General features: G+C 40.8%; 1 non-coding gene across 1 annotated transcript; it reads right to left on the bottom strand.

The window, feature by feature from the left end:
* On the bottom strand, window positions 1-108 carry LOC148581055 (small nucleolar RNA R71). Its single transcript, XR_015899346.1, has one exon. It is a non-coding gene; the product is annotated as a small nucleolar RNA R71 (small nucleolar RNA).
* Window positions 109-12,635: the final 12,527 nt, after the last annotated feature.

The following is a 12,635-nucleotide window of genomic DNA, read 5'->3' as shown; positions in this document are numbered from 1 at the left end:
AAGCTTAGAGTGGATGTTCAAACCTTCAGACAAAAGGAAGGTGAATCCCTCTATGAAGCTTGGGAGAGATACAAGGAATTGACCAAAAGGTGTCCTTCTGACATGCTTTCAGAATGGACTATCCTGGATATATTCTATGATGGTCTGTGTGAACTATCTAAGATGTCATTGGACCATTTTGCAGGTGGATCCATTCACCTAAAGAAAACGCCTGCAGAAGCTCAAGAACTCATTGACATGGTTGCAAATAACCAGTTCATGTACACTTCTGAAAGGAATCCTGTGAATAATGGGACGCCTCAGAGGAAGAGAGTTCTTGAAATTAATACTCTGAATGCCATATTGGCCCAGAATAAAATATTGACTCAGCAAGTCAATATGATCTCTCAGAGTCTGAATGGATTGAAGGAATCATCCAACAGTACTAAAGAGGCATCTTCTAAAGAAGAAGCTTATGATCCTGAGAACCCTGCAATAGCAGAGGTGAATTACATGGGTGAACCCTATGGAAACACCTATAATCCCTCATGGAGAAATCATCCAAATTTCTCATGGAAGGATCAACAAAAGCCTCAACAAGGCTTTAATAATGGTGGAAGAAACAGTTTTAGCAATAGCAAGCCTTTTCCATCACCCACTCGGCAACAGACAGAGAATTCTGAGCAGAATCCATCTAGCTTAGCAAATATAGTCTCTGGTCTATCTAAGGCCACTTTAAGTTTCATGAATGAAACAAGGTCCTCCATTAGAAATTTGGAGACACAAGTGGGCCAGCTGAGTAAAAGAGTCACTGAAACTCCTCCTAGTACTCTCCCAAGCAATACAGAAGAGAATCCAAAAAGAGAGTGCAAGGCCATTGATTTAACCATCATGGCCGAACCTACAAGGGAGGGAGAGGACGTGAATTCCAGTGAGGAAGACCTCCTGGGACGTCCAGTGATTAACAAGGAGTTTCCCTCTGAGGAACCAAAGGAATCTGAGGCTCATCTAGAGACTATAGAGATTCCATTGAACCTCCTTATGCCATTCATGAGCTCTGATGAGTATTCTTCTTCTGAAGAGAATGAAGATGTCACTAAAGAGCAAGTTGCCAAGTACCTTGGTGCAATCATGAAGCTGAATGCCAAATTATTTGGTAATGAGACTTGGGAAGATGAACCTCCCTTGCTCACCAATGAACTAAATGCATTGGATAGGCAGAAATTACCTCAAAAGAAATAGGATCCAAGCAAATTCTTAATACCCTGTACCATAGGCACCATGACCTTTGAGAAGGCTCTATGTGACCTTGGGTCAGGGATAAACCTCATGCCACTCTCTGTAATGGAGAAACTAGGAATCTTTGAGGTGCAAGCTGCCAAAATCTCATTAGAGATGGCAGACAACTCAAGAAAACAGGTGATAAACCCATATTTTATGATATATTTTGTACTTAGTTTGAGTGATTTATTCAATCCTTCACCCACTTATTCATATTAATTGCATGGTTTTACTTTCCCTTCCTTATTATGTGATGTATGTGAAAAACATGTTTCATATGCTTTAAAATTAATTATTTTAATTACCTTTATTTCCATTCGATGTCGTGATTAGTGTGTTGAGTAGTTTCAGATCTTCTAAGGCAGGAATGACTTAAAGGATGGAAAGGAAACATACAAAAATGGAATGAAAACACAAAACGAAGTTTCTGGAGAAACTGGCATCCATGCGATCGCATGGGCGACACGGACGCATGCCAAGCGCGAAGAAGCAGCGACGCGGCCGCATGACTGACGCGACCGCGTGGAAATGACAATCTAATAAAGAGTGTAGCATGAAGGAGATACTAGAAACTCCAGTAGACAAGACAGAGCATGGTTTTGTATTGGAATAAGTAGAGGAAGCTGTCATTATTGAAGAAGAAGAGTTGGTTGAAGACTTAGGAGACGCTGAACCTCCATGGGAATCCAAAGTTGTGGAGCATTCTGTCAAGGATGTTACAATTGATGCTAAGGAGGATTGTGCGCAATCCCCAGAGCAAGTCTTTCATGAAGAACTAGACAAAATAACCCAAGAAGCAAGTTTCCTTGATGACAATAATATCAAGTCAAGTTCTTCCAGCAATGAACTTACATCCGCAAGTAAATTCTCTGAGATCGAAGAATCTTCCCCGAGTGAATACGAAGATGATACGGAGGTAGATTTCTCTCAACCTCCAGTCTATGACTTAAGTGATGAGGAAGACATACATGGCTTTGATCAGGACATGGATACATTTGAAGAATCCTGCAAGGAAGTGGAGAAATTCACAGAAGAGCACAAGGGAGTAGAACTCACAGAACCACTGGAACCACCTATCCCAAGGCCATTACCACCCAATACAAGCTTCAAGTGGGTACAATCCTTAACCTTTAACTGTATTTTTCGACTTGAATATGGTTTGCTTGAAACAGATGGCCAGCTTAGAGCTCTCTGCGGCTTTAAGAGTAAAAGGGAAATGGCTCGTACTCAGAGCTGGTGCACGAGGTTCAATAAGGTTCCACGCTTCAACTCGAAGTGCACGGATTGGCACCATGATCAATCGGATGGATCTCGGAAAACGTTTGGTTATCCTGGTGAGAATCTAATTTCTAAACCGCCCAGATGGAAAAGTATAGATCAAGACGAAGGCAGATTTAAAAGCAAAGTTTGGGATCCCAGAATCTATTCCGACATTCGTCACCCCGGGAGCCTGACAATCTGTTTGAAGTTGCTCAGAAGCTTCACATGCCTAGTTTGGGACCCCGGAGGCTATTGTCATTCCAAGCATTGGTGGAGATTTATGGATGAATTCAAGCATAAGCCACCATAACAAGAAGCTCATCCAATGTCCAACTTAAGGACTTTAACTAAAAGTGCTAGGTGGGAGACAACCCACCATGGTATGATCGTTCCTTTTTCAATTTTAATTTTATTTTGTTTTGTTTATTTTTGAGTTTTATTTTATTTTACTTCATTGAACCTGGAATCATGCATAACATTCATATTAATCATTGCATTCTGCATACTACATATAAAAAAAACAAGGGTGTGCGACGCGACCGCATCACTCATGCGATCGCGTCAAGTTGTGAAAAATACTTCCCACGCGACCGCGTCATTCACGCGGCTGCGTGACCTGGAGATCGGCGTAAACATCCAACGTCCAGAAAGTTAGGCTGGAATCGTGCGGCCATCGTGCGTTTCGCACAAATGACCCACGCGATCGTGTCACTGACGCGATCGCGTCACTTGCACAACACACATCCCACGCGACAGCGTGAGCGACGCGATCGCATCGCATGGATTGCACAAACACCCCAAAGGAGATAGAGAGTTGCGCTGAAACGGCGCTGGAACTGTGCGTTTCGCACAAATTCCAGCGACGCGATCGCATGTCCCAGGCGATCGCGTCATTCACTCTTTTTGCCGTCCACGCGATTGCGCCACTCACGCGATCGCGTCGACCCCCATTTCACCCCAGCCACGCGACCGCGTCCCCCACGCGATCGCGTGGATTCAAATTTATACCCCTAGTTACGTGAACCCTATCAGTCGCCCCCCCTCCCAAACCCCTCTCTTCCCTCTCTTCTTCTCCAATCACACCACCACCACCCAGCCACCAACACCGAACCACCATCATGCCGCCGACCACCCAGACGCCGCCGCCACTTCCTCCTTCCCCCTTCTTTCTTCTTCTTCCTTCTTCTTTCCCCTCCAACGCCACTGCCCCCCCCTCCGCGACCACCACCCACCGCCGCTACCCCGTCACCACTGCCCAGCGCCACCGACACGCCCCCTCCCTTCCCCTATTACCCCCTACCCCCATTACCCCTACCTTTCCCTCTCTTCCTCCGAACAGCAGCCACCGCCGCCGCGCCACCCTCTTCCGCCGTGCCGGACGCCACCGCCGTCATCCCCAGCCACCTCTCTGCCCCACTCTCTTTCTTACGCCTACCAGGTTCCGCTGAACGCCACCCTTCTATCCTTCGTAGTTAATTCATATTTTTCTGTTTATGTTCGTCATTAGGCTAGTTAGATATGCATGTTGTAGTGGATTTTAGGTTGTTAGGTAGCCTAGGATGTGGTTAGTGGATTTAGGTCTGTTTAATTGCGCTGTTCGTGTTTCTTGTTTCATTATTTTTGCAATTCTGCTGTTGCTATGATGTTAGTTTTGTTCATATGCTGTAATTTCTTGTTTCATGCTGCTCTTTACTTTGATTTTTCATGTTCTTATTCCTTATATATAATTGCAGCTGTGTTTTTGATTCATTTGAACTATTCTGTTGTTGTTTATTTTCCGGGACAATCCAATTTTAGCCGAAATGCTGCCCAAATCTCTGTAAAATGTTTTCATTCATGTTTTGATTTTGGCATTTTCAACTGTGCTTTCCTTAGATTTAACCAAAACAATTCATGAATGCCAGGGCAAGCTTTCTTATTCTTTTTTATTTCCTGGTTCATAATTTGCATTTTTGATGTTTGATTCCAATTTTTGCTATTTCTATATCTATTTGAATCATCATCAACCTGTTTTCCTTATTTGGATATGAGTTACTTATAGCTTCTAACTGTGAATACTTGTTACTTGGAATATTTTCATTATGCCACTTACTTTAACCCACTTTTTACTAACTCACTAATGTTAACTTCCTAAACTCTTTTTCAATTCTAATCAACCTAACCTTTCAAAACTTCTCTTCTGATTTTCTTTCACTTTCTTTTAACACTCTAACCATGGCATGATGTTAATTTTTCTATTTAACATGAATTCAATTACATTTTGGATTATGAATTCTCCTTTTCGGACTCCTATACAATCCTTAATGCACATTTACTTAACTCATTTTCCTTATCCTATTGCTCCTTTGCCACTTTGTATTTCTTTTGACTATTTGCCTATTTGTTTTCCTGTTTTTATTATATCCTAGTTTTCTGTTTTTTTTTTTTTTTCAGGATGTCTGCCAGCCAGAGAAAAGGAAAAGGAAAGGCTACTATTGGCAAATGGAAAAGAGGAGAATCCTCCATGTCCATTATGGATATTATGCACGATGACTCCTTGCGGAAGAAAAATTTTACCCCGCAGGAGAAGGCCGACCAGCTAATCCCTGCTAATAATCTAGTAAAATTTGCAAACCGATACTATGAGCTGAAGTATCCGGTGTTTGCAACCTCTAGGAATCTGTACCTGGAAAGGACTTTGAAGATCCCAGAAGAACTCTAGCAATACAGCTCTGATCAAATCAAACAAAGAGGCTGGTTCTTCCTGGAGAGAAACCTGACTGAGGTCAATACATCTTGGGTTCGGGAAATCTACTACAATTACTTCAAGACTTCCCTAGATGCAGTGAACCTTAGGGGGAAGCAGATTCTGGTCACTGAAGAGGCCATAGAGGATGTTCTGAAACTTCTGCCCAAATCTGGTCAGCTGGATGGTTATCAAAGAGCTGAGGAGGACATGCGCTTCATGAAGTTTGATTGGGATGCAGTCAAGAACAGGATAGCCCTTGACCCGACCGTTCCTTGGATTATGGGTCAGAACACTACCATGCCAAAGGGAATCAAGCGGATTTACTTGAATGATGAGGCTCGGCTATGGCATCAGATACTTAGCAACTTCATCATGGAGCACTCACGAGACTGAGATACCTGCCGCTATGATCACCCTCCTATGGTGTGTGATGGAGGGTAAGGACCTGTACCTGCCACGCTTTATCCAGTACTATATGGCCAGGGTCCATGTCCGAGGCACTCTTCCCTTTCCTTATCTGATTACACAGCTAGGCCGTCGAGCTGACGTACCTTAGGAGGATGCTGATGAAAATCCACCTGCTGCAGAATGCAAGAAGATTATCCCTCACAGCAGAAACTTTCTGGCTTTGGGCTACAGACCTCCTTTCCTCATTGCTGCTGCTGAGACAGCCACACCATCTGCCAGTCCCTCTTCCTCTACAGCTACCCCTGCCACCACCACTGCACCTCCACCTGCCCCAGAGCCCATCTATCATCTAGTGCACCGCCTGTTTCGCCGACTTGACTAGATGGAGCGTCGCAACAAGCGACGCTATGAGCACCTGAAGTTGATGATATGATCTGGCGACATCCCCTCCGAGCCTGACACACCATCCGAGGCATCTGAGGAGGAGGCGGATGCGCCCGAGGCTGCAAGTCATCCACAGCAGGAGGCAGAGCAGGCAGGCACCCAGCAGGCAGCACACCAGTAGGAGATCCCGCCTCAGATTCAGGCTGTAGACCCCGAGATTCCTATCCAGTCAGCACCTCCTCTGCAGCAGCCAGATCCTCATACCACCACCACAGAGACTCCAGCTACCCGTCCTTCCAGTGATGACACCCCTTCACACCTTGCTTGAGTGAGCATCAGGGACGATGCTTCATTTTAAGTGTGGGGAGGTCGCCATCTCTGGTGTATTTTTTTTTTTTTTTTGGTGAACCACTACAGACTCTTTTTATTTTATTTTGCTACTTTTCTATATTTTTCTTTTTATTTTTATTTTTTTTCTCAGTACTTATATATATTGCTATTTTTATGTATTTTTACTCTATTTTTGCATTTTGCATTTTAGTTCATATTTTAGCCATTTCATTTTAGTTGTAATTCTAACTTATTAGTTATAGAAATTGTGGATTAATTAGTATAGTTTACCCTTTTTAGCATAAGATAGCTTAGTTTAAATTGAAAAATATAAAAAGGAAGTAAACTAGAGACTTGAACATAATAGAAACAATCCACACACCTTGTATATATAGCATTACATGTTAGTTAGTTAACAACATTTCATCAAGGAGAAACACTAGAACTTTAAAGCCACCTTAAGTTTTACATTGAGAATAATAGAAATTTTTAACTAAACTTGCATGACATACATAACTGATAAATAATTTTTGAGCTAGAGAACACACAGCCTGTGAGTTTTGAGCTTAACTGTATGGTTACATTCAAACCATAATATTTTATTCCTGTGTGTTCCGCCCTTCTTTTTTATTATGATGTTCTTTATTTTATTTTAATCTATATGTCCAATTATAGAATAGAAATACATACCAAGAGAGTGATTGAGGCCATTGTTTGATCTTTAGCTCACTTATCCCAAAATAGCCTACCCTTTTACATCACCCTTGTTAGCCCCCTTGAGCCTTTAAATCCCCTTTTATTCTATAAACCACATTACTAGCCTTAAGCAGAAAAACAAATTAAAAATCCCAAGTTGAATCCTTGGTTAGCTTAAGATAGAAATTGTGTATGGTTTACATGTGGGAAACCTATTAGGAACATGGATGATAAAAACAAAAAGGTAGAAAAGTTGAAAAGAATAAAATAATTCAAAATAAAAGTTTTGGGAAGCATGCTCATGTGAAATCAAAATAATTGAATTACCATGTGCATTAAAAACAAAAGTGTTATGAATAAAGGGGACACAAAAGAATTCCCCAAATGTGAAATAAAGCAATACACATGGGAAAAAAATAATAAACATTGAAACATGAGCATGTAACATCAAAAGTGGGAAAATATGGGAAAATAGGTAAAGCTTTGCTTTAGAAAGTATGTATGTTAGGTGAGATCTTAGACTAATTAAGGATTCACTTATTAGCTCACTTAGCCTTATACATATACCCTTACCTTTACCTTGGCCCCATTACAACCTTAATTCAAGACCTCATGATTTTTGGTATGTCTATATTCTATAATTTTTGATTAGTTAGATGAAGAATAAAGTTATAGAAAGAAAGAATAAAAAGAAGAATAGAGTGATTAACCCAATAAACACTGAATGATTAGAGAGTAAACACAAAATCCAGTGAGGGTTCAATAGCTCATTAACATATATCTCTGCTTAAATTATTAATTGTCTTGCAAGTTTATAAAATGTTTTTTTTTCTCTCCCATCTCAATTGTAAAGGCACTTTATCACTATCTAAGGCTTGGCTATATATATATATGACTCCTTGAGAATGTGAATTATTTCAACTACATGCAAGCTTTATATTCAAGTGAATAAAAATTAGAATTGCATGATGCATCATTCATCTAGGTAGTTGCATTTAGATTAGATTGCATTGCATGACATTCCACCCCTTTAACCTAACATTACTCTTGGACTTAGCATGAGGACATGCTATTGTTTAAGTGTGGGGAGGTTGATAAACCCATATTTTATGATATATTTTGTACTTGGTTTGAGTGATTTATTCAATCCTTCACCCACTTATTCATATTAATTGCATGGTTTTACTTTCCCTTCCTTATTATGTGATGTATGTGAAAAACATGTTTCCTATGCTTTAAAATTAATTATTTTAATTACCTTTATTTCCATTTGATGCCGTGATTAGTGTGTTGAGTAGTTTCAGATCTTCTAAGGGGAAAAAAAAAGCAAAAGCGATTCCCATAGTAGCGGCGAGCGAAATGGGAGCAACCTAAACCGTGAAAACGGGGTTGTGGGAGAGCTATACAAGCATCGTGCTGCTAGGCGAAGCGGTGGAGTGCTGCACCCTAGGCAGGAATGACTTAAAAGATGGAAAGGAAACATACAAAAATGGAAGAAAAACACAAAACGGAGTTTTTGGAGAAACTGGCATCCACGCGATCGCATGGGCGACGCGGACGCATGCCAAGCTCGAAAAAGCAGCGACGCGGCCGCATGACTGACGCGACCACGTGGAAATGACAACTCCGAATGACGTGACCGCGTGACCCACGCGGACGCCTGACAGAGGCCACGCACCAGAAATTGCAGAAAATGCTCATAGCGATTTCTGAGGCCCTTTTTGGCCCAAATCCAAGTCCAAAAGGCATAGACCAGAGGTTATGAAGTGGAGGAATGCATCCATTCAAAGAGAGTCTCGACTTTAGTTAGTTTTCATGATTTAGATTTAGTTTAGAGAGAGGTTCTCTCCTCTCTCTTCTCTCTTTAGGATTAGGATTTAGAATTAGGATTTTATTCGCTTTCAGGATTATCTCTTTATCAGGTTCAATATTCCTTTTTATTTACTTTTGTAATTTGATTTATGAATTCTTCCATGTTACATATTAATCCTTTGAATTAATGTTATTTGAGGTATTTCAGTTTAATATTGCTTTCTTTTATTGATGTTGCTATTATTCCCAAATCTGAAGACATTTTTATTCCAGTAGATTTACTTTTCTCCTTTTGGTCTTGGTTAAGAAATCAGTAACTCAGGAGTTATCAAACTCAAACATGATTGATAATTGTCATCTTTGTTAATTAAATTGAACTTCAATAATCCCAATCTTTTCTTAGGAAATAAATAGGATTCAAAGATCAAACCAATTAATCCCTTGACCTTCCTTTATCTTAGTAAAGGTTAACAAAGTGGAATTAAGATTCAATTCTCATCATCATTGATAAGGATAACTAGGATAGGATCTCTAATTTCTCATACCTTGCCAAAAGTTTATTTACAGTCATTTATTTATTTTACTTGCCATTTAAATTGCTTGTTCTTCATTTGCTTTAATTGCTAATTAAACTATTCACTTCTTATTCTCAAAACCCCAATTTACAATCTCCATAACCAATAATAAGAACATACCTCCCTGCAGTTCCTTGAGAAGACGACCCGAGGTTTGAATACTTTGGTTATCAATTTATTTAGGGGTTTGTTACTTGTGACAACCAAACGTTTGTACGAAGGGATTTCTGTTGGTTTAGAGACTATATCTACAACACGACTGTTTTTATAAAATTCTTTACCACTGGCAAAAATCCCAACGTCAACAGGCTTATGGACAAGTAGAGGACATGCTAGTAAAGGTTAAAGGCCTTTACATCCCTGCTGATTTCATAATCCTAGACACTGGGAAGGATGAGGATGAATCCATCATCCTTGGAAGACCCTTCCTAGCCACAGCAAGAGCTGTGATTGATGTGGACAGAGGAGAATTGATCCTTCAACTGAATGAGGACAACCTTGTGTTTAAAACTCAAGGATCTCCTTCTGTAACCATGGAGAGGAAGCATGAAAAGCTTCTCTTACTGCAGAGTCAACCAAAGCCCCCAAAGTCAAACTCTAAGTTTGGTGTTGGGAGGTTCCAACAATGCTCTGAACATCTGTGAGGCTCCATGAGAGCTCACTGTCAAGCTATTGACATTAAAGAAGCGCTTGTTGGGAGGCAACCCAATGTTATCTAATTATATTTATTTATTTTCTATTGTTATTTCGTGTTTTATTAGGTTGATGATCATGTGTAGCCACAAAAACTACTGAAAAATCAAAAACAAAATGAAAAACAGCAGAAAAAAATAGCACACCCTGGAGGAGAGCAGTCTGGCGTTTAAACGCCAGAAACAAGCACCAAGCTGGCGTTTAACGCCAGAACCAAGCATCTACCTGGTGTTAAATGCCAGAAACAAGCTATATTTGGGCGTTTAACGCCAGAAACAGGCAGCAGTCTGGCGTTAAATGCCAGGATTGCACAGCAAGGGCGTTTTACACGCCTAATTGGAGCAAGGATGTTAAGTCCTTGACCCCACAGGATCCCCTCAGGACCTGTGGACCCCACAGGGTCCCCACATCTTCTTCAATCTCCTCTTCACACTTTTTCATAACTCTCTTCCCCAAATACCCTTCACCAATCAACTCAATCACTCTTCCCTATCACCTCTTCACCACTCACATCCATCCTCTCTTCCCCAAAAACCCCACCTACCTTCAAAATTCAAAATATTTTCCCTCCCAAACCCAACCCTAATGGCCGAAACTTAACCCTCCCCCCACTCCTATATAAATTCCTCATTCCTTCTTCATTTTCACACAACACAACCCTATCTTCACCCCTTGGCCGAAAACAACTCTCTCTCCCTCTCCTCCATTTCTCTTCTTCTTCTACTACTTTCTTTCTTCTTTTGCTCGGGGATGAGCAAACATTTTAAGTTTGGTGTGGTAAAAGCATAGCTTTTTGTTTTTCCATAACCATTTATGGCACCTAAGACCAGAAAAACCTCTAGAAAGAGGAAAGGGAAGGCAATTGCTTCCACCTCTGAGTCATGGGAGATGGAGAGATTCATCTCAAAGGTCCATCAAGAGCACTTCTATGAAGTTGTGGCCAAGAAGAAAGTGATCCCTGAGGTTCCTTTCAAGCTCAAAAAGAATGAGTATCCGGAGATCTGACTTGAGATCGAAAGAAGGGGTTGGGAAGTTCTCACCAACCCCATTCAATAAGTCGGGATCCTAATGGTTCAAGAGTTCTATGCAAACGCATGGATCACTAGGAACCATGATCAAAGTGTGAACCCGAATCCAAAGTATTGGCTTACCATGGTTGGGGAAAATACTTAGATTTCAGTCCGGAAAATGTAAGGCTGGCGTTCAACTTTCCAATGAAGGAAGAGAACGCATGTCCCTACACAAGAAGGGTCAACTTTGATCAAAGCTTGGACCAAGTCCTCATAGACATATGTGAGGAAGGAGCTCAATGGAAAATTGACTCAAGAGGCAAGCCGGTTCAACTAAGAAGGCATGACCTCAAACCAGTGGCTAGGGGATGGCTAGAGTTTATTCAACGCTCAATCATTTCTACTAGTAACCGGTCTGAAGTTACTATAGACCGGGCCATCATGATCCATAGTATCATGATTGGAGAGGAGGTGGAAGTTCATGAGATTATACCTCAAGAACTTTATAAGGTGGCTGACAAGTCCTCCACTTGGGCAAGGTTAGCCTTTCCTCACCTCATATGCCACCTCTGTAATTCGGCTGGAATTGACATAGAGGGAGACATCCTCATTGAAGAGGATAAGCCCATCACTAAGAAAAGGATGGAGCAAACAAGAGATCATGGACCTCAACAAGAGTATGAGGAAATTCCTCACCATGAAATCTCTAAGATGCCTCAGGGGATGCACTTTCCACCACAAAACTATTGGGATCAAATCAACACCTCCCTAGGAGAATTAAGTTCCAATATGGGACAACTAAGGGTGGAGCACCAAGAGCATTCCATCATCCTCCATGAAATTAGAGAAGATCAAAGAGCTATGAGGGAGGAGCAACAAAGACAAGGAAGAGACATAGAGGAACTCAAAAGCACCCTTGGTTCTTCAAGAAGAGGAAGACGCCACCCTCACTAAGTGATACGCGAAAATTAGAATATTAACGTGCAACCGGCAAGTATACCGGATCGTATCAAGTAGTAAAACTCACCGGAGTGAGGTCGATCCCACGGAGATTGGTAGATTAAACAACTTTAGTTAAATGGTATTTTAGTTAAGTGAACAATGTTTTGATTTCATGAGATTTGAATGCTTAAAAGAAATTGCAAAGAATTAAATGACAAGAAAATTTAAGAACTAAAGTAAGGAAGGCAATTAAAATGACCGAAAGTAAATAATGGAAACTTAGATTGCAAGAAACTTAAATGACATCAAAAGTAAATTGCAAGAAAGTAGAGTGCTGAATTGTAGAGAGCGGAGAAGTAAATTGCAAACAATTGAAACTGAATCTAAATAGCAGGAAAGTTAAATTGCTTAAATGTAAAAGGGAATTGGGTAATGGGTATTTAAAATAACTAAAGAGCAAAAGAAATGAGAATTAATGATGGGAGAGATCATTAGGGATCAGAGATGCAAATTCTCATGAATTGATATTGATCAATT

The sequence above is a fragment of the Arachis ipaensis genome, chromosome B10 (assembly GCF_059453495.1).
Source record: "Arachis ipaensis isolate K30076 ecotype BB chromosome B10, ASM5945349v1, whole genome shotgun sequence".
NCBI classification, from domain to species: Eukaryota; Viridiplantae; Streptophyta; class Magnoliopsida; order Fabales; family Fabaceae; genus Arachis; species Arachis ipaensis.
Note: the sequence above shows the minus strand (reverse complement) of the source record. Positions and strands in the feature narration are given on the sequence as shown.